General features: G+C 43.6%; 1 long non-coding RNA gene across 1 annotated transcript in view; it reads right to left on the bottom strand.

Annotated features, from left to right (window-relative positions):
* LOC144461811 (uncharacterized) overlaps positions 1 to 20,613 on the bottom strand; it is a 91,821-nt gene extending 71,208 nt beyond the window's left edge. Inside the window, exon 1 of the long non-coding RNA XR_013490448.1 lies at positions 20,474 to 20,613. This is a non-coding gene — a long non-coding RNA (uncharacterized LOC144461811). The remainder of the gene's footprint in view (positions 1 to 20,473) is intronic.
* Positions 20,614 to 20,972: the final 359 nt, after the last annotated feature.

Raw genomic sequence — 20,972 nt, 5'->3', positions numbered from 1 at the left:
CCAGCTAATCTACGATAACCATTGTGTTTATAAACTTTACAAACATCAGATTAGTCTAAACGGTGATATAGTGATGTGAGAAATGTGATATACAGTATATATATTTAAGCAATATCACACGAGAGGGAGTGATGTTATACTCGTATGTCGTCATGGCTGTGATTCAGCCATAGGCACGAGGCCGCAGCTGTGACACAAAGTTGCATAATAACCTAGAGTTGATTCGTGTTCTCACGGCAGCATTTACAAGAGGACCAGATCAAATGCCTTGCGCAAGAAAGCTGCTCTTGATTGGTCGGAATTTCCATGTGGTAAAAATCCAGGAAGTAAAAAAAACGTTGAAGAAGAGTACACTTGCAAGATAAATGTGACACTTTCTAATGTCACAATGGAGGGACAACTACGCAGGTTGATTTTAGCGCTGCTCATCGTGGACTTATTGCCTGAATCTGACACACTAGACCTTTAAGAAGTTAAGTATAGATGGTATTACCAGGGGCGCACTATCAGGAGAGGCACACCAGGCAAATGTTCGGGGTCCTCCAGAAAAATTTGGGAAAGGGGCCCCCAATGGCCACTGATATTGGCACGTCTGGCATGACAACTATAAACCCTTTTAATCCTACCATAAAGGTAGTTACTATACAGTGCACAACTGATGCCCTTAAACCCCAAGTGGGGTCCCCTCTAGGTACCGTATGACAGCTGGTTACTGTAACTTAGTACCTGAAACTGTCGTACATACGATATTAGGAGTAACAATCAGTACAAGAAAATGGGGCCCCAATGGGCTTCTTTAGCTGGGGCACCCCAGGTGAGTGTGATTGTACTTGAGTTCAACTGAACCAAAACACACAGGGCAGATGTGAAAGCACCTTTATCTATGTTCTTGTCAAAGCCAGCCATTGACAAAAACAGTGTTTTTACCTCACTAAACGCAGGAGCTGCTGGTCTACCACTGCCTTGATCACTTAGTTTGTGTTACTGTGTGACTTTGGTGTTTTAAAGGGTTAGTTCAGAGTCACCGAAGTAACACAATGACATAAATAAACTACAGATTGAGGTAGCAGTGCACCCGCAGCTTCGGCAAGGTAAAAAATACTGTTTTGTATATGGAGTCTGGCTTTAAAGAGAGCAAAGTTAAGTTTCACTTGTAGTTCAGTTTCCTGTTGGAAAGGGCTGTCTGTTTGAGAAGTATTGAGCATCTGCCTGGATAAATGAGACTTGGATTATACTGCAGGAGTTGTGTGAGAGTTTGTAAATAGATGTTTTGTGCTATAAACGAGGTCGCCTATTTACTTCAATTTATCAGGCGTTGTCTTTGTTTTTGGATTCTTCGTTCGTTCTTTGCCTCTCCACAAATTCAGCAACACTAGGTGGGTAATTAATACATAAATGGTCATTTGGGTGGTGAAGCATTCCTTTGATTAATTTCAGTTTACGTAATTATCAAATATATTTTATTTTTGTGGGAAGACTTGCACTTCCTGACACCAGCTATTCGAAAAAAAAATCTTTTATAAAAATGTGAATGCTTTCACTGCATCAGCTCGCACGTCTTTGTGGATGACTCCTTAATAACTGGCGTTCTGTCTTTAAAATGTTTGCCCATAGAATCTATTAGCGAGGTTGTTATGGTTCATGAAAACCGACGCTAAAATGAAGAATGGTATAAAAAAAGAGATAACCTTGGCAGACGTGTGTTTGAACATTTGTTAATGCAAGGACATGAACGCTGTTTCAGTTGAAAGCAAATTACAGGTGGTGGGGAAGAATGTATGATTTGAGTTGACTTTACTGTGCAAAAATTTTTGAACAATAACCGACATTATGACTGGATCATACTGATTGAAGCGCTGTTGTTGCTCGCAGTCTCAGGCTGCAGCTCCAGTGGACCTTTAACCCACACAAACCAGGAGACAATCATTTTGCAGAGGTGGTGACACCTTTAAGTTAAGCTCCTTGTACGCAGAGAGCTCGCGAGGGCGTTAAAAGCACGAGTCGTCTTTTAAAAGCACCAGGACCTGACCTTGAAGCCATTAATGCACTAATTTGACTGATAAGAACTCCCTCAGAGTATCTGTCGTCTCATAATCCTTATCATCCCGTGCCCACCTGATTGTGTCGCAGGGGCTGGTTGCGTTTTGTCATCGGAGGAGAGGGAGGAGGGATACGACGCTTAAAATAGATGCACGACTACTCCTTCACGCAGGCTGGTTCCATGAGATGCACCTTCTTCGCCATATTAGGAGGGAGTAATGATGACCACTTGGGTGCACTTGTTGCTAATTCAAGACTTGAGGTGCATGAGGCTCTTAACAGGGTCGGCCGGGAAGCTGTGACCGGAGAGCAGCTATATCTGGACATAAATTGCTGTGTTATCTGGTTTGTGGATGTCTGTGAATGTGTGTGTGTGTGTGTGTGTGTGTGTGTGTGTGTGTGTGTGTGGTGATGTCAAGCGCAGGAGTGCCTGTCAGACTTCTCTAATTGAACCACGAAGGAGGAGGAGGAGAGAGGAAGGAGACATGCCACCTCCTACACTCAAACACAGCTGAAATATTGTCTGCTGATCATCGGAGGGGGGTTGCCAGGTTGAGGGAAGGAGGGGAGGTGGAGAGAGAGGAGCTTTTTATTGTGCACTGCTGTACAAACTTGCTCTCTACCTCAAATGAAATATCTCTCTCTTTCCTGCTCTCCGTCTCTGTCGCTCTCCTGGGAAGTCGGGGGGTTGTAATTGGTGTTAAAAATAGTCTGTTCTATAGTAGGTCACTGTATCACACACTGCCGCCTTAAATAATGCATAAATAAAACTTAAAAAGGAGTTCCAAAGACTGTTGTGGGTCACAGTATGACAGAGTGGTGGCCTCAATAATTCTTTCATCAGCTTTGGTTAAGACTGAATTCAAATGCAGGCAAATTTATCAATATTACATTAACTCGAAGCTCAAATCACTTTTTTTCATATACATAATGAGGCGATCTCATATTTCAGTCAACGACAAGGCTATTCCGTATGAAAACTTGTGTTATATATATTTATTATACTCATAAAAAGGTACATACAGGTCATGGTTTCCCTTTATAGAAACCAGAAAAGTTGGAAACTATATTTAAAGCCACAGTGTGTAGGAATTTCTCTCATCTAACATTGAAATCATATATTGCATTCAAACGGATAGCGCGCTCTGGCGCCCTGTTTCAAACACGTATTGCAACTACTGTAGCTGCTGTGTACCAAAAAGCTATGATAACACTGATGAAACCATGTCATCCGATACTACATGGAGTATTCATTCAGGCTCCTACACAGACACACGCGACCTCACCATGCTGACTGTGTTTACAACGTAGGACTGTTGGGGCGGGTGTAAATCGAAACAAACCAATCATGTCTTGTCTTTTGACGACTGACAAGTGGCTCAACCTCACATACCTCATCCCTCTCCTCGCATCACTGCACCACTAACAGTGGCTAACAGCTAACAGCGGCTAACAGCTGTTAGCGGCCAGCGCTGGTCTGTGATTGCATTACCTTTCTCCTTCAGCAGCTCTCTCCACCTGGGAAAGCCTACTCCGATGTTGATCCTCGTTTTTTGAATTTGCCGGTCACGTTGCCTTTTTGATTCCCTTTAGCGCTTTCTTGGCGACGAGGTTTCCGTCTCCAGTGATGCTGCATTTGCATGATCCTGCATTATGCTCAAAGAGTGGGACTTTGTTATGCTGCAGTAGTGCCGGGGTGGTTGCGAAGCGCCTCTTGCTCCTCTCCTTCAGCTTCTCAGTCACGCAGCGCTGGCCTGACTCTCAACGAAAACGCCCCTTGCTGGCAGATGTATTCTCAAGAATACGTTGTGGAACTCCCCAGACGACTTGCCCGCACAATGTACAAACAAACCCGAAATTCTCCTTTTACGAGAATAAGTCAGATTGTCTTTGTCTAATGATGTTACGACATTTTGCAGGTTTTATTCGAACGTTTTATTGCAACTAAATGTCGTATTCTACATCAAGCTAATGTTGACATGAGACGTTTGGGAGGCAGATGGATTTTGGTGACTTAACAACACAACATAGCACCAACAAAATATCCTGTCTGTCATAATATGTTCTCTATCATCAGTATTCCACATCAAATTGGCATTTGACGTTGCAACCTAGATTTAACCAAATAATATCTAATGATTTTTGCATTTTTTTCAACTTTTTATTTCCTCTTGAGTTTTCTCAAGTGTTCAGCGTCCTCTTTCAGCAGGAAACCCCAAAACTTTTGGGTGCATAGGAGCAAAATATCAAAATAAAATTCTGTAAAAAACAGTCTGCTACTGTTAAAAAGCAAACAAACGGACGTCCAGAGGGAGCTCGGAGTAGAGCCGCCGCTTCTTCATGTCAAAAAGATTCAGTTGAGGTGGTTCGGGCATCTGATCAGGATGCCACCTGGGCACCTCTTGTAAGTTGTTCTGGGCACGTCTTACTGGTAGGAGGCGCCAGGACAGACCCAGAACACGCTGGAGGGATTACATATCTCATCTGGCCTGGGAACAACTTGAGGTCCCCCAGGAGGAGCTGGAAAGCATTGTTGGGGAGAGGGACGTCTGGGGTGCTTTGCTTGGCCTGCTGCTCCTGCGACCCACATACGTGGATGAAAATGGATGGATCAATGAAACCGTAGCCTACAGCTATGCTTCTTGTATGTAGGGTAGTAAAATGCTAACATCAGTATTCTTACACACTCACAATGACAAAGCTAACATACTGATGCTACCAAGTCTAATATGTGGTCATGATCCCTATCTCTTTAGCAGGATGGCATGCGAATATTAGCTGATCAGCATGTAGTCTTGCAAAGCCAGATCTATCTCCGCACTTGAAAAAGGTCTGGCTGCACCCGTCACAGTTCTGTACTAAGGGCAAAACACCACTCTGGGTTGTGTTTATTTCTTTAAACCAATCACAACTGTCTTGGGCTGCACTAATCCCAAGACGCAACAAATGATGATCAAATAGACACCAAGAAAACCAAGATTCTGTTACTGCATTGTCTTTTTCTCAAATGTTTTCATTAACACGATTTCGATAACAGTTTAAGTGTAATACGAAATCTTTTGTTAGCAGCCCTTCATCATTGTGCCATTGTATCTTCCCAAACAAGTTTGCATTTCATCACCTACCGGGGGAGCGTTTACTGGTCTAGTGCAGCGCAGTGCATTCTGGTGGCTGTAGGTTTTCTACCTCTTCAGCAAAAGCAAATGCCACAGCCCTTTTTCTCTGTTTCCTTCGGTCATGTTGCACCAATTTCAAAAGTATTTGTGTCTTTCTACTGCATAGAGAGTACAGTTTTATGAAAAGACCATCTTGTCATCGCTGATATACTTCTTTTGGCATTTTCTCTTGGCATGGCACACTGGCTTGCTTTGGGGGCCTCTGCTATTTGGGAGTGCCCTTGCCATGAGGGGGTGTGCTTGGTCTGCAACGGTGTTTGGGTGGATTGTGTCCACATGAATGTCAGGACTGAAGGTTCCCAGCAGAACATTGTGACGAGATGATTAATATTATTCATTTCGACTCACAGTGGTTTCAGTGCTGTGCCTGATCCGTGTGTATTTATTTGTGTGTGGAAAGGCGTGATAACACTGAGCCCTGACTATACATTAAGTCCTATATATACAGTGAGGTCAAAGGTCAGAAGAGAAAACCGCTTGCAGGCGTGGCTGTTTGTCAACTTCGCTCTCGAGCGAAGGCGAAAAAAGCCGAGCTAAATCGAGGGTCGTGACTTCAAAACAATAATGATTACCAGTCAGAAGCTGCACGGGCCTCCAGGAGCAAGGTCAAACCGCGCTGCATTACCACACGTAAGCCGTGGTGTTATAGAGAGCTTTCCTTGAATCAAGGTCACTGAGAATACAGAGATACAGAGTGGCATGGAGTAAATTATGAGAATACCCTCTGGCCTGAGCAGCCATGGCCCAGAGCTAACAAGTCATTACTGCAAGGATAATGCTGAGAAGAGACTTTCACATTCTGCACAGGACACATTAAAAATAAATCAAGGATCAGTAAAACATTACTCTGCCCTTCTAATTAGTTTATTTTTGGACAAAACAGGTTTTCATTGCCATCACACTCCCTTTCTCTGCATGAAGTACTTCATGTTCAGAAATCAGAAATGTAACTTAAAACCATCCTTTCATTTCAGTCCAATTGACCGGCGAGCGCAGCTTTGATTGAATCCCAGCCTTCCTCTTTTGAAGTGCGTGTGCTCAATTTCCATTTTCCATTCTTGCTCTCTCGTCCGACGCTGACGCCACCTCTGCCGCTCTCATGACACACTGTTCCATTTGGATTTTATCAGGCCACAGTGAGGAAGCTCAACTCTCAAGTGGCCCTCGCCGCCTGCTTGCCGCGGCCGCACAAAGGAGACAAAAGAGCCCGGGCGACAAGTAAAGGCAGACAATACGAGTTGCTGTCTGGTTTTATCAGCGGTGCCATCAACAACGCAGTGTTTACAGTGTGAATAAGCAAAAGGGCAACACACACTGGGGATATAAATAAATACTGTGCATTACGTGCTGATGTCTTTCTCCGTCTCTCTCTGTCGTCTCCTCTGAGGACACTTATTGATCAACAGGCAGTCTGACAGCTTGGCCGCAGCCATTAAGACGTGTAGGTGTAAACACAGTAGTAGAAAGATGCTCAGCCCTGTTTGGCTTATCATTTCCTGCGAAACTGTACGGCGAGACAGCATCAAAACATCAGGCGACGGATTCACTGACAGTACGGATGAAACGCTCACGCACGGATGCTTTTTCAATTCCAAAAAAAAAAGAGATCATGAAAAAAACATTCCCTTTGCGCACGGGCCCTCTGGGATTGAAACGTCCTTTTAAAGGCATCTAATTGTTGACTTCACTCCCCTGAGCGTGTGCTCCACCTCTCCTAGGGAAGGGCCACAGGCAGAGCTTAGCATGTATATGAAATCACTAATGTGGCAATAAACGCCGCGACTGGAAGCGGCAGGAGCAGGGACTCCCGAGGATGTAGATAAAGCTGCACTCGTCCGTCTTCTATAGGTGGACTGCATAAAATCATGTTACATGAATGCATTTCCATTTACAGCTCAACAGTGTGCATAAAGGATGATAAAGATGTCACTCGGCCCGTGCGTCAGCTCCATGCACGCTATACAGCGATACAAGTGTCAGTTTAGGTGTGTGTGGGAATATAAATCATCTTTAACACTTCATGATAAAAATAGAGCTTTCAGTTGCAGCTGGACTCAAGTAAAGGTGGGTTCACTCACACTTGGACAAGGAGAAGGTACTGGCACTGAAGACATGCAGAATTACTGCCAGCCAGATGTTTGTGCTGATAAATCCTCGGGAGCGGAATATAAAGTCAGAGGCTGTGGGGATATTTGGTTTGAGGAAGTTCTTTTTTCCTGCGTGATGTGCCAGGTTGCTTATCAAACATGCATAGCCTGTTAACGGAGCATTCTGACTGCAGATGTTTCACTGCGGCTCTGTGTATCTGGACTTTTGATTGATTCTTGTTCCTGTTTGTTTCTGAGGAACGTCTTGTCAGCACTGTTTGGTGCTGTGAAACGACACAGTCTCTCTAGTTCTCTCAAACAGAGTGTAAGTCTAATATGTACAGGGCCTGAATTTCAGTGTGGGACTGTGCGTAATTTTATTGATTCCCGCAAATCTATTATTTTTAATGTGGGAGATTCTCGCACACATTTAAAGCAATGTTGAATAAATTCAGCCAATGTTGGCTCTGGTGTGGAAAGCAGGTGAACTGGGCGGAGCGCTGCATCAGACGGACCGACATTTGCCCTGGAAAACACACCTGGCGAGCTCTCTCTACAAGGCTAAGAGCCCTCTCTGCTCAATGACTTTAAGTAGAACTGGGCAATAAAATGATTATAATTATTATCTCAATATAATTTTCATTGATAGATCAATAATAAATGTTTGACAAATCCATACACATAAACCAGCTAAACATCTGTAGGGGGTGGCAGTAATACACCTTGAACGCCAGTTGCCACCCACCATTAACCAGAAGAAAAAGAGGGAGCTAGTGCAGTAGTTGGGTGTTTCTCACCGAAAGACTGTTCCAATGTCAAGAATCCTTCCGAATTGAATCATTTACAGCAGAGATGGAGCGCTAAGTGTCCACCCCAAATTGTACAACACATTAGAGAATGTCAGAATTATCACAGTACCCTGAACCCTCTCAAGCCCCTTTTACACTGCCAGATTTTCCAGGAATGTTGGGCCATTTTGCCGGCAAGCTGCGAGCGTTTAGACACACAGAGCTGGACTGCCAACTTGATCCAAGGTGCCCAATTTTCCACCTCGTAGGGTAGTCATATTGGCGGAACCCTTTTAGTTTAAAAAGACCGAGGCGGCCTTCTGCCGCGGGAGGGGCTGTTGAAGACTTGTGGGAGGATCTATTGATGACGCCGCACATGCGAGCCACTGGCGGTGGATAAACAGGAAACAGCTGATAGCAGGAATTAGCGAGCAGCTAGTAGCAAGAGGGAAACACAAACCTGACAGACACTGTAAAGATGAGCAACTGGGGAGACAAGGAATTGCGCGCCCTCCTTGTCCTTGCAAACAAAGAGGCCATTAACCGTCAGATGACAGGGACGGCGAAGGATGGGTGGACTTATGAGAGAATCGCTGAAGGGCTGACCAGCCGCAGCTTCCCTCCCACGTCACTGTTTACGTCACATGCTGAGCTACATGTTTTGTTACTTGCTCACGCCCCCCATTGCCCCGAAAAAGGCGCATTCTGTGTAAACAAAAGTAGGTAGGCGGCATTTTGCTGCACTCCCTGATTTTGTTTTTATACTGCCAATGCTGAAAAAAGACTGATTGGGCTTTCCTGCAAATTTGCACAATTCACTGTCTAAAACGAGCTTCTGTCTGCTGAGGGTTAATGACGTACACCTGGGGACATTCGTTAACCTGTTCCAATGTGTGTTCACTGAATGCTAGGAAGGACCCATCCTCCCAAGGAAGGATCCTTGACTTTGAGAAGCACTCGTTGTCAGGAACCAGTTCAGGAAGAACCCAAATGCAGAGCAGCAGGGAGGTTTGAGGTTAAACCAAAAGCAAGCTTTTATAAAGCTGATGAAAAACATCCAGAACAGGCAGGTAACAGAAAATCCAAATGAAAGAAGAGCCAAACCTAACTGAAAACCAGCTGGGTTAATACAATAAACTAGGGTAAATTTAAACAGAACATAAGACACCAGGCAGGAAATGGAGCAGGGAACAACACCAAGAACACTGGGATGAACGCAGAACAAACTGACCAGGAACAAAGTGAAACACACAGGTGTATATACACACAGAAAACTAATCACAAGAACGAGACACAGCTGGAAGAGGAGGACATGGGTAAAAGGAGGGAAATGGGGATTGGCTAACAACAAGGGTGTGGAGGGGAACACTAGGGTGGAGCCAACAAGACTAATACAGAACAGGTGTGAAGGGAAGACTCTGGGAACAGGGAAGGACTAACGAGACAGGTGTGACAGAGAACAAAAACATGATTTTCTGTCCCAATCACTTCAGAGAGATTTTTATCAGCAATAACTCCACCCTAGTGTTCCCCTGCACTGACCTCCCATCATTCAAATCACTACTCAAAACTCACCTGTTCCGTTCTGCTTTTAATGTTTAGCTACTTTTATTCATTTACTTATTTACTTGTTTTTTCACTCCCATTACTATTCCTCTTTGTCTTCGATGTCTTTGCTGAAAATTGTTGTTTTATTTGATGTGTTTGAACTGTCTCTGTAAAGTGACTTTGAGAACTCTGAAAAGCGCTTTTCAAATAAAATGTATTATTATTATTATTATTATTAATAACTGACCCTATGTTACTTCACAATGTCATCAAAGTCTGTCTTTTGTTGCAGTTTTGATTAAGAAATGGCAGAAATTAGTACTGAGGGTTTAAAACTTGTACAGGAAATACTGCCCACAGCTGAGAGGAGGTTTTGTCTATTTATTCTGTTGACACTGTCAGCTGAAATGTTTCAAACCCACTGCAAGGAGTCTGATATGCTGCTGAAAAGAATTAAAGTTTCTCTGTCTAGTTATTGTTGTATTTGTTGACAATATTTTGATTATAATTGTTTTGAGTCTACCTCAGATTTGTGAAACGTTCTGCTGTTTAGTGAATGTTTGTCATGTTCTGACAATAAAAAAAACTTTGAATCACAATTAACCATCTGGTTTCCTAAACTTTCACACAGAAATAAAGAAAAAAGCCTTTAAACCTGAAAGACTTTTTGGATGATCAGTAGCCCTTTTTAGACAGGAACTGTGCAAATTTGCAGGCAAGCCTAATCAGTCTTTTTTCAGCAGTATAAAAACAAAATTGGGGAGTGCAGCAAAATGCCGCCTACTTACTTTTGTTTATACAGAATGCACCTTTTTCGGGGCAATGGGGGGCGTGAGCAAGTAACAAAACGTGTAGCGTAAACAGTGACGTGGGAGGGAAGCCGCCGCGAGTCAGTCCTTCGGCATTTCTCTCATAAGTCCGCCCATCCTTCACCTTCCCCGTCATCTGACGGTTAACGGCCTCTTAGTTTGCGAGGACAAGGAGGGCGCGCAATTCCTTGTCTCCCCAGTTGCTCATCTTTACAGCGTCTGTCAGGTTTGTGTTTCCCTCTTGCTACTAGCTGCTCACTAATTCCTGCTATCAGCTGTTTCCTGTTTATCCACCGCCAGCGGGTCGCACGTGCGGCGTCATCAACAGCTCCTCCCACAAGTCATCAACAGCCCCTCCCGTTGCGGAAGGATGCCTCGGTCTGTTTAAACTAAAAGGGTTCCGCCAATATGTCTACCCTACAAGGTGGAAAATTGGGCACCTTGGATCAACTCACCAATACGGCTCTGTGTGTCTAAACGCTCGCAGCTTGCTGGCAAAATGGCCCAACATTCGCAGAAAATCTGGCAGTGTAAAAGGGGCTACTGATATAAACCAGTATAAATTTAAATCACATTTTCAGCCACCCAGCCCTAACAGGAAGTTAAAGGCATGCAAGCATGATTGACTGCTGGAAGAACTTGAAAGGACTAGCACAAATGGCAGCACCAGTGCCAGTTCTGTCAACAAGGGGTGGGAAATACCACACAATTTGGTTTCCAGTTGTCTTGCATTGGTCTGAATCAGGGACTAATTTTGTTCCAAAGTTGCATAATTGCCTAGAGTTGGTTCGTGTTCTCACGGCAGCATTTACAAGCGGACCAGATCAAATGCCTTGTGTGAGAAAGCTGCTCTTGATTGGTCAGAATTTCCATGTGGGAAAAATTCAGGAAGTAAAGCAAACGTTGAAGAAGAGTACACTTGCAAGATAAATGTGACACTTTCTAATGTCACAATGGAGGGACAACTACGCAGGTTGATTTTAGCACTGCTCATCGTGGACTATATTGCTGTCATTGTTCATTTTAGTCAAACCATACAGTTTGAAAACGAGGCGCGGCTCCAACTAGAAAACAATGTTTTGATGCATTGGATGTGCTGAATGTGCATATTAAGGCAGTACAGGAGGAGGTGCACATTAATAATCCTCCAGGACTGTAACATGCTCATGTTTAACCCAAACAATGTGTCATGTGACTGCAGTTGGTTCAGATCCAGGTCGGAACACGTTCTCACCACAAACAAACCACACCAGAGTTCAGTTGTAAGCAGACCAAGACCACCTCTTCAAGAAGGTCTCGGTCCAGTTGTTTTGGTGCGCACCTGAGTGTGATTGCTGTGTTCACACCTGCCCAAACGAACCGCACTTAGGGGGCAAACAAACCTGAGTTTGATTGAACCAAACCAAACAGAGCAGGTGTGAAAGCACCCTAAGTAAAACAGTGCCAGAATCAGTCTGCTAAATTAATGATCTTCAGTTACAGTTTGAAAATATAACATTACCCAATGCTGATAATCCAGTTTGACTCAAACATTCATTCCACTGCAATACACCTGTACATTCCTTCTCTGAGCCTCTGTGAGAGAATTCTGCCAGTGAACTCTGTCTCTGCATCAGGGATGCTGAACCTTTTACCTCCTCCTCTCTGCTTTCCTTTTTCAGCTCCAAGTTGTTTTTCTCCTGTTTTTTTTCCACTTGTATTCAGCCATCACTGCAATTAATGGTTGGATTAAACCAGTCAAGGTGCACGCTGCATGAGCACGACACATATGAGTGTACACAACATGACAACAGTGGTGGAGAGGCAAAGGGGACATGCGCTTTATATGTTCACGACAATGTAAGGTTATTTACACAGACAGTTTTACCTTTGACATACAGATGGGCACAATGTAGAAGAGAGGAAGAGATCGTTTTGTTTGCATCAATCGTACTGACGCCAGGATAGATCGTCAAAAACAAGTATCAAGGTAACGCTACTAAGGTGAAGCAGCAGTCCAAAAATACGTTTCAGGCCTACAGGCTAACTGGCTAACATGTTTTATATATATAAAAAACAACAACGAAGTGAACAGGCTGGATACATTGCCCCCTGAAATCTACCCTACGGTGACCAGACGTCCCCGATTTCTGGGGACAGCCCCCGATTTGGGTGACCTGTCCCTGGTAAAAGCTGTCCCCGAAAATGTCCCCGATTTTGACATTGAATGGGGGAAAAATGCGTGCAGACTCAAACTCCAGTTTTTAAGGTAGTCAGTAAACGCATCGCCAGAGAAGATGTCGTATGATGTACAGACGTTATCAGGAAGCACGACCAGATGCAGCAGCATCAACAACAACAATCTAGAGGCGGCAAAAAGGAGAGAAGAGGAGACCAGCGGCCGCGTTAAATGGTATGTTGTGTATGAACTTATTTATTTTGTGTGAGCTGGCAGTAGACTTGACTGTGTGTGTGTGTGTGTGTGTGAAGTGAGGTAAAGTAGGCTAAGTATGATTGTAACATGCAGTGCGTCTGTTTAATCTGAACTGAAGACCTAACGTAACGTTAAAAAAAGTCAGTGAACGTTAACATTATGATGTCACTGTTTTTATATCTGTCATTGGTGAAGCTGTAACATTAGCGTGAGATTACCAGGTGATGACATTGTATGTGGCTCTGTTTTAGAAAAGGAGGAGGTGGAAGACTGCTTTGGTAGCATAGGATTTTCCTGAAGACATAGGGACCTGAGACTGTGTTAAAATGATACATAAATAATAAGTAAATGGTTAAGAGTTGTGTGTGTTAACTGCTGTATTTTGTGTCAGGCTGGCACCAGTCACTGCTGTGTGGGTAACCAATGAATTTAGTAGTTGTAAATGCAGACCATCTGATTAGATAATGCCCTATGTCACTGTTTTGTATGTCACTGTTGTTAGTGAAGGTGTAACTTGTTATAGATTACCATGAGATGACAATATTATCTCTATCTTTTGTGAGTGCACTTTATAAATGTAGGCTATTCTTTGATTTTAATAAAATAGCATTTTGTTGATGTTGTTTAGCCTTGCTGATGCTGTTGCATGGGGGATACAGTTATTTTTATTGCATGACAAAATCATATCTGCAGTAGAAAGTTGCACTTTGGAAATTTGGTTTGGTACATAGTGATACAGGGTCTGAAAGGTTTAGGAACCTCTGATGTAGCACATTTCAAACAGAGGCAATGACATAGAGCAGATAAAAAAGAGCACAATGACTAAATTATATAAGTATATTACCAAAACTGATGTTATTTCTTTAAGAAACTATTCACTTACTATTGGCTCTGTTCTTGCAGTTTTTCTCATGTTCTCCTCTGCTCTTATTTTACCCAGGCCCCTGAGGCGGAGGCTACGAAGGTGGATGAATGAGGGGATCACGGTGATGTCATCCCTTTTTTTGATTGCCACCTTTTGTGTCATAAATATCAGTTCAGTATTCAGTTATGAGTTGAAACCTTTGACCAGAAAAATCCATCCTAACTCAAGCTAATAAGATTAAGATATTTTTGTCTTCCTCAGTGGATGGATGGTTGGTGATGTCACTCATTTGTTTGATTGCAACCTTTTTTGTAATAAAAGCTGGTCAAAATACATGAAAAAGAACTTGTCCCCGTTTTTTATTTCATAATGATAATATTTAATGATTTTTCACCGCCGCACTGAAAATGTCCCCGATTTTCTTCTCAGAAATCTGGTCACCTTAACCTACCCCCCACTCCTCCACCCCTATGTAATGTCAATGAGTGCTTGTAAATAGTACTGCAGTCCCACTGAGAATCAACATGTTGAGCTAATTGTTTTTGTTTGCTGGTTTGTGTCTCCACCGTCCCTTAGTGCTGTGTGCCACAAACTCCAACAAACAAGCTTGCACCAGCCAAGTGTTCCTAGTCTGCCCGGCAAGAAATGACACACTGTCAAAGTTAATGAGTGCTGGGTGAAGAGAGTCTAGAAAGCCAGGGAGACATGGATATTTTTGCTCAGGAGTTGGTGAACCAAAACAGGGCTGGAGCACCAATGAATACTGGATTTAAAGATGGTGGCTAATAAATAATGACAGGTCCACCATGTTGCAATGTTTGTGCTGTAAGCCAGCAATTTAGTACAATACTTTATTAAAGGGGACCTAATATGCTTTTATTTATTTTCTGTCGTTTATATAATGTCACAATGATGGATGTTCATTTTAAATGTGGCAAAAGTTTCAAATATTGATGAACATATGTAAAAGTAATCTCTGTGAACAAAATCCTCAGACTTAAGACTCTTCTGAGTACCCTGTTGACAATGTTTGTAATACTTTCTACTTCATTTCTTTATATGGTCCTGGCACTCTTTTGCAAGTATCAACATCATGTCGCCTACACTGCTACATGTAGCCACATGCTAACATCAAGGAAACCTGTAATCTAAAGCCCTATTCGGACGGGATTAGTTTAACGTGGAGACGTGGGATAAAGTAATTATTACCAGGGATTTTAGTCCCGTCTGAACGCACCATGTCTGTAATCGTTACGGATAATGTCAGTAAAAATTACGGCGACTTTTACCTTCTGTAAAACAGTCCAGAGAAAATACCTCAGGTAATATTGATCCCGTGCGAACATGATCATCTGTAAAAATGTGTGTAAATATTTCATCCTGCTTACAACCAATTTTCCGTGTTTACAACTGTTTTTCCGCATTTTTTCGATGATGGAGGCGCTTGAAGAAGCATTCGGTGTTGTCGGCAGTCGTGATAGTGGACATTCTTCTAATGATTGCATAGCCCTACGTGGGAGACCAATCAAGAAGGTCGACAAGAAAGTTCTTTTCAGAGCCACCACACTTCTGGTTGTGCTAGGTAGGCCTAATATAAATCCATATTGCTAATCGTTGTGTACACACAATCCTGATCATGGGCAATATTTCATATTGGGCTAATCATTAATTATTATTATCCTTCAGCTGATGCTTAAAGGAAGCGACGTAGTGCGCACATGCAGACAGGGAGGTGACACCAGGGCGCAAACCGAGTTACCACTTCCCATCTCTGGTAGAATTACGGAGATTTCTTGTCCTGTGCGAATCAGACATTTGTATTTTACACATCCTGCGGTGAACTGACATTAGTCCACATCCCTATGTAAAACTAATCCCATCTGAATAGTACTTAAGAGGCTTTATACATGCTACGTCTTTAAGTGCCTGGAATGAGGGAAGTCAGGCGCTGGGTGCCACTCTTGTCCTTCTTCTGCGCCAGCTTTCAAGAGCGTGGCTGCATATTGCGTCTGAGGTTGCTAAGCAACCTTAACAAGCATTGTATCACAGCCTATTTACCTGAAAGTCTGAATGCAGAGCTGATCTTTTTCAGATGTATAGCTCTGGCAGACCTGCACTAAAATGATCAACCTCTTCTCCATATTTACTACAGACATATTTACTATGGCTGTGATGGGTTGGTCCTCGTTACATGACATGCAGTGCACGCTGCTAGGTTCCTGTTACATCCCCCAAGGTGGTCTAGGGGTGAGGAAAGCAACATAAGGATAGGTGAAGAAAATGAGGAGTCATGTGGTGCAGTTTAACCCTTTTATTGCCAGTCATGGAGGCATGAGCAAAAACGCAAGGGAGAGCCTGAAAAAAGGCACAAACCCAACTCCTAAACAACACAAGAAAAAAACAAAAGAGAAAGAGTGTAAGAAAATTGGCAGCCCTTCCCTACAAAGCTTCCTGGCGAGGAACTTCCGGGTTACAGTCTTTAAACAAAAGAAGTTGAACCAACAGTTAACAGTAATTTAACAAAGGTGAGTCTAGCAACAACAAGGCTGGCTCAACAGGAAACTAATTCAACACAGATCAATTGAACAACAATCTTTGTGTTCTGCATTCCCCATCTTTGCTTTCTCAAATTTACAAAAGACACCAAGAGCTCTGGATTGACTGTGCCACTCGCTCACGAACACACCACACAAATGTTTCTCCCCGATTTCATATCTGGTACGTCTGGATGTGCACATTTTGGTTTATAAGCTTTTACTGGCAATTTTCCATGGTTGAAAATGCAGCTATACTCCATTGTGGTCATTCCCTGGCTGCAAGCACACTGCTACATGTAGCTACATGCTAAAGCAAGGGAAAGAAGTAATCTTGGTTGCTAAAGTTGTTAATTTCTTCCAAGTTTTGGATCATATATCTGCAGGAACATTTGTGGTTGTGTTTAGAAGAGTCTATTAGTGACCTTTCATGGGAGAGAGTGCAGCTATACTCCATTATGACCACTCCCTGGTAGCAAGTACACTGCTACATGTAGCTACATGCTAATGTCAGGGAAAGAAGTAATCTTGGTTGCTAAAGTTGTTAATTTACTCCTAGTTTTGGATCATATTCCAGCTGGAACCTGTTGCATTTTAAGGCTTTTCTTCGTGATTTTTGTGTGTGAGAAAATCTCGCTGGCAGATCTGGAAACGCTGACCAATCAGAGCACACTGGGCCTTTTTGGAAGGAGGGTAAATGCAGGTGTTTCAGCACAGACTGTGTGAAGAAAATGAAGTTTTTTTCAACATTAAAGCATGAAAACATGTTCTAGTACAAACCCAAACATATGTATGAACCTGAAAATGAGCATAACAGTTCCCCTGAAGTGTTGTATAACTCCTTATAAAACTGTACAAACTTTAACTAACTAATAATGAGGATGGCTCTCGCTTGAAGTCTCAGTTAACAGCAGTCGTAGCTTTATTTGGGTTTCTCAAAGTAAGTTTCCTACGCAGGGCCAAATTTCAGTTATCAGATTTATATCCAGAACTACGCTGATGCCAGTGGAAACAAATTTGGAACCTCTGAACTTGGTTTCATGGCGAGGCATGTTTTTTATCAGTTAGTTAATGAAAATGGTCCATTAGTTTGATGACAGTGCAGTGTTAAGACTTGCCTCCTCCTGACTCGCAGCGAGGCAGAGTTTGTTCTGAGCAGCACCGGAGTTGGTGGCACATTGTATAATAGGATCTAATAAAAGCGGGAGTCTGACAGTGTTCCTCCATTTAAAAAGAAAAAATCCAGTTTAGTGCCAGGGTATGCCTTGGCACTCAGAGCACAGCTTTACCCAATGAAACCAGCGTTTGTTTGCTTCGCTGCAGGGGGGGTGGAATGTAAGAGAATAATACAAGCAGGAGGATGTTAGCTGTGCACACAATGAGCTGGATAACACCTGCATCTGTTTGGTTACATATACGTTGAATTTCAGTGCAGAGGAAGAGGCATCTGTAAAAAAAAAAAAATAAAATAAACAAAGCTCATGCTTACCCCTCAGGAATCAGCCACAGTTACCTGCAGAAAACTTCAAACTGTTTCCAACAGCTTGATCCTGTTTGATACAATCACTCGCGTGGGCATGGGAATTCAATCACAAGAGAGTGTGTCAGAAATGTGACTCTCATATTTCAGCTTCCCATGGTCTCTGCGCGAAATATTGAGGCACTGAAGCATATTAAAACAGCTTCTATTTTATCCTTTCTCTGATTCATTAGCAGATAAGCCCCACTGACTGTGAGAACAATACAACAACTGGCTGTAAGCAAGCTGAGGGTAGTCGGCGTCAACCATGCCAAGCACTTAGTTATGCACCCATATGGAGAGGCATTCGCTGCTTGTTTTTCTCCCCTCATCACCCTGGGGCACGGTAGCATTAGCTAAACGCCTTGAAAGCAAGTACTGACACCTCCCAGTGCAAGTGGCAAGGCTCGCAGATGCACAAAGACAGCGGAGCCAGCTGGAGGGAAAAGACAGGAGGAGGCTGTAGAGGAGGAGAGCGGGGCAGGGAGACGCTTGTCAAGTTATTTCCTCGGACACCATGGAGCTGTAGCCAGGACGCCATGGTAACCAGATGGACTTGCTGTGAGGCATATTTCATATTTCACACCACAGCCAGTTCAGTTTGTTAGGCACTACTTTGGCAATGTCTTGTGGCAGCACCTGACACTTTGGACTGTGTGCAGATGTGTGCATGGATTTTGGAAGAGCATCTTCAGACTCTGACTTAAAATCATGTGTAGGTTTTTAGCCTGGTCTCACTCCCACTGGATCAAAATACACAGCTTGGGCAGTGCCCATAATGACGCCAGGGGCATCTGATAGCATCTGTGTGAGATGCACCATGCTTTCCACCAGCTCCAATCCATGCCAGTATTAGACATTCATAGGAAACACATACTCTAAAGTCTTCTCAGGGTGGGTGTACCCAACAAACACCAGACTTCAAGCCAGAAGAGTGGTGTTCGAGACGATCAACATTAGTTGCAGTGTCTTTTGTGCTCAAAGATGGGTGTTTTCGTAAAGACACACCACTGTCTTTCAAGGCATGTTTGTGGCACTAAAAGCTAAGTGTTTCTTAGCAACACGCTGCCACCCTTTCAGCTGCATTTGTGGCACTTAAATCCAGGTATTTTGTAGTGACATGTCCCCGCCTTTCCAGCCGTGTCTGTGGTAGTCTGAGTGGGCGGAAGTTCGCTGCATAGATCAGCCTCTCATTGGGCAGAACGAGCCACCCGCTGAAGTCCCGCCCTACCACCTCCGGTTGTGTAGCAGTTTTCAACACGTCCTTTACTAACTTTTGCAGTGTTTGATCTTGCGGGGATGTAGCCATTTTTCTGCCATGGTTTGTGTCCTGTAGGCGATATTTTTGTGGGCGTGTTACACCAAAACCTGTTTCCCCCCGGGAATATTTTTGCTAGCGCACCGTTGCTGTGGCACCGCCCAGAACGATTGTGATTGGTTGAAAGAAGTACAAGCAGCCGGGGCATTTTTTTCTCCAATCTTAAAGTGAGAGTCGGCCCAGCCAGATCTTTCTTTTCTTGAGAAAGGTCTGGTGAGCGAGACTATGTTTGCAGCAGTCAGAGTCACGGCCTTTCCAGCCGTGTTTGTGGCACTCAAAGCTGGGTGTTTTTTAGGGACACACCGCCACCTTTACGGCCATGGTTGTGGTACTCTATGCCTGGTGGGTTTTTTTTTTAACACACCACTGCCTTTCCAGTTGTGTTTGTGACACTCAACACAACACCATCTTTGTTTGTGGCAGTCAAAGTCAGGTGTTTTTTAGCGTCACACCACCGCCATTCCTGCTGCATTTGTGGCACTCAAAGCTACGTTTTTTAAGCAACACATCCCCCGTCTGTGGTACTCAAAGCTAAGTGTTTTTTCGTGTCTCATGCCACCTTTCAAGCTGTGTTTTTGGCACTCAAAGCCACGTGTTTTTTAGCAACACACCACCGCCTTTACAGCTGTGTTTGTGGTTCTCAAAGTTGAGTGTTTTTTGGCGACATGCCGCTGCCTTTTCAGTTGTGTTTGTGGCACACAAAGCTAGCATTTTTTTGGTGACATAGGCGTTCTTTTCCAAACTAGAATCAAGCAGTTTTGTTGCCTAAACCTAACCGCTGACCCTTATTTTTGCTGAACCTTTCTGCTTCAGGACACTACACAAAAGGCTGCCCTCAGCTTATTTTAGTCACGCCCAGGGCGTCTGCCCTGAAAGCAAAATATAACGAGCATGGCTGAGATCATGTTGAGATTTTAAACTCACTACCACAGAAAACACTTGACTCCTCACAGGCACTTTGTCCACTAAGAATATCTACTTTCCCAGGCTGATACTATCTCATGTCGGACTGGCTGAAGACAATCTTGGCCTCACTAATTTACCAGCGCCTACGTACTGAGGTGGACAGGTGGCTGGTCCGATGCCCAGCTCCTCCACACCACAGTGGACAATCTCTACCTTTCTGACTGGGCAGATGTCAGAAACTTGGCAGGACTGCCACCCATATTCCCCTGCAGAATGTCTCCAGACGGGCTACTTCTCTTCGCCAGAGATAAAAGTGGTCCTCCTGTTCTTGAGCCTGTTTCAGACACTTTCCCACTCCTGTCTGTTTTCACTTGGCTGGTTCCACTTTTAATAGCTCACATTGTCAAGCGACAAATTCAGACTGGTGACCAAGACACTGATCACTAATGAGGGGTAGGATTCTGACTTACCCGTATCCTTGCTCTCCCGCGGGGATCACTGCAGGGAGCCTCTCAACTCTCCCTAACAATCCTTATAATGCTGTATTCAGTCCCACTTTACTTTTCAATCGCTGCTTTGTGCCTCGCATTTCCTCTTTTTTCTCTGTCCCTCCTGCGGTGAGAGATTGTGTATTAAATCATTAACGGTTGTCCTAACAATGCAAATTCCCCATGAGCAGTGATCTGTCAGTGCCGGCACTTGGCTTTACAGAAAGAGCTGAGTACAGTAAAGGAGCTCATGAATAACCTGACATTTCATGTTTTGAGTCACACCATCTCCATTGTTATGAATATTTTCACTTGTACCTCTATTATTTTCAAAAGGAGTTGTGCCCCTGTCAACTCTCCTGCCTGCTCACACTCAACCTGCAATTTTTATCCTGGCCGGTACATTATACCAGTAATACTGAAGCCGCTATGTGTAGGATTTTTAAGTGTTTATAGAATCTCAGTTACATATATATTTTTT

The sequence above is a fragment of the Epinephelus lanceolatus genome, chromosome 23, assembly GCF_041903045.1.
Source record: "Epinephelus lanceolatus isolate andai-2023 chromosome 23, ASM4190304v1, whole genome shotgun sequence".
Classification (NCBI taxonomy): domain Eukaryota; kingdom Metazoa; phylum Chordata; class Actinopteri; order Perciformes; family Serranidae; genus Epinephelus; species Epinephelus lanceolatus.
Note: the sequence above shows the minus strand (reverse complement) of the source record. Positions and strands in the feature narration are given on the sequence as shown.